Genomic DNA, 2,209 nt, shown 5'->3' with positions numbered 1-2,209 from the left:
TCCTAGTTTCCTTTTCTAGTCTAAAAAGAAAAAACGCGAAAAGAACTTCATAAATGCGATACATGATGGAGGGTATACAAGATACGGCCTTAGCGTACTTAACACGCTTTTATTTGGTACTATTACAGTGATGGCCACACTAGCACAGTTGAATATACTAAATTGTGTATGAAGAGGAGTAAACCCCGAACAATCAACTAATTGAAGAACCTATGTATTGTAAAATAACAACAATGCGTCAACCGAACGGAGCTAAACAGACTTGCGTACACTGTACATGCGCATAGGAATAAATTTGCGGTTGAGTGTTGTTTCCCATCTACTATGTACTATCACCAAGTCATCCTTCTAAATATCTATCACCCATAAACTGTACCACTTTAAAGAATTATGCAGTAAATGTTTTGATATTCCCAGAAAATAGTGTAGCATTTATTTCAGAATTTTCCACCACCTCACGGCAGAGCTTCAGAATCCTTTCTTACCATGTGAATGGGTTACATTTTCAATTTTTCGTTTAGAAATTCTTAACATTTTGCAAAACAATACGTACGAGCATAGTGCGAAAATAACAACAACAAAAATATTATAGAAAAAAACATGAAAAATGGAAAATTCGGCAAAAATTGTAGAAAAATTTGTGAAGCCCAAATTGCCATTAAATTTTCAAACCCTTAAATGATGTGTAATCCATGCGAAAAAGGGTCATCGACACACAAACGCAATCAGCATTCAATAAAGTTCTTGACATACCATCCTTTCTGCCTGACTGCTAGGCCACTGAGTAAATAAAGGTTTCCGACATTCGCTATGCGTCATTGCATTCTGCAACGAGTGTAAAATCCAAAAGAAAATAAAAAGACACAGTACACCCCAACAATGGATACGGAACATCATTTGGGTGAAAAAATCGCATTTATTAATTACATTTTCTCTTGTGTTGGACTAAAACAAAAAAAATCGCAAATTCTTTTGTTTTTTTTTTTTCAAAAAGTAAAATTTTTTTGGGATTTTAACCCAAAAAGGCGATTAGAAAACAAACGCAAAAATTGGTCCCATTACGAGAACGTTAAAGGGGTTGTGAACCCTTTTAACAACCGTTGCTGACCTGCATTGTTTGGCGTGTCGTTGGGTCGGACGCCCGGTCACATGTGGGTCACAAGCGCACGATCCCTGTGTGACGGCCATTAAGGATGAGCACATAAATTGCGTTGTATCAGTGACCTACATCAGTAGCAAATAAAATTATAAATGATCGATTTTTCTTCCAAATTGACAGTTTTTTTGCAATTGAAAAAAGTGTCATTTAAAACTAAAAACAGCACAAAAATTGGGATATTTTTTAAGCGCACACATCGCGCAAGCATTAATAATCCTCTTAAGGCAACAGCTGCCTGTAAAAAATGGTCTTTTATAGGTTTATTGCTAAAGGAAAACAACAATGAAAAGATTTAGACAGCGGATTCCATGTTATAGGTTGATGTTAGTCCATGTAATTAAACAAACAAATATTTTGTTTTTCTCACCATGCATTCCTCCCTCTTTTGGTTTTTTGATGGAACGTGTCTTTGCGCACGCGCCCTTTAAGAAAAAGACCAAGGAAAATAATGATATTAATCCGTATTTACTTGTACCTGATGAGCGTGTGCCCAAAAATTTCTTAGGAGATAAGGGTCCTTTCTAAGTATTACCTTGTCTGCAATATGACTTCTTGGGTTTCCTGCTTAAAGTGTTAATAATAAATAATTTTTCAAACAATTTATTGATGTGAAATTGTTACGAGCAGTATTCGTCATGGGGCCTTTGAAATTGAATATTGCGTTTTATTCAATGCCTGTACAATATTGTTAAAGTTTAAATTAATTTAATTGATAATAATAATTATAATTTTAAATCAAAAATTGAAGTAAAATGGAAATAATAAAGAAATTATTGCCACTCATATGTCAGGCTACGTCGTTTAAAGGGAATTTTACTTTCTCCCTCTTCTGGATCTAGCAAGTTATGATTGGGGTTTCGTTTGACAACAATCTTATGCAAGAATATTAGTGATCTAATTCGGAGAAGAGCTATAAAACCAGCGATTCGAAGTGGAGCATGGAGCGGAGCGGAGATGGCCTATTTTTGCCGGAGCGGGAGCAATTTTTTAACCCGGAGTGGAGCAGTTTCCAATCTCAAAATCCGCTCCTCTCCGATAAAATAAAAATCT

The 2,209-nt window shown here is 35.4% G+C and overlaps 1 long non-coding RNA gene across 1 annotated transcript; it reads right to left on the bottom strand.

Moving 5' to 3' along the window:
* Positions 1-1,336: 1,336 nt before the first annotated feature.
* On the bottom strand, positions 1,337-1,894 carry LOC106083824 (uncharacterized). Its single transcript, XR_001220715.2, has 3 exons — positions 1,781-1,894; positions 1,692-1,720; positions 1,337-1,581 (listed from the first exon to the last, which is right to left on the bottom strand). It is a non-coding gene; the product is annotated as an uncharacterized LOC106083824 (long non-coding RNA).
* Positions 1,895-2,209: the final 315 nt, after the last annotated feature.

The sequence above is a fragment of the Stomoxys calcitrans genome, chromosome 1 (assembly GCF_963082655.1).
Source record: "Stomoxys calcitrans chromosome 1, idStoCalc2.1, whole genome shotgun sequence".
Classification (NCBI taxonomy): domain Eukaryota; kingdom Metazoa; phylum Arthropoda; class Insecta; order Diptera; family Muscidae; genus Stomoxys; species Stomoxys calcitrans.
The sequence above is the reverse complement of the archived record's forward strand: the minus strand, read 5'-3'. Positions and strand labels throughout refer to the sequence as shown.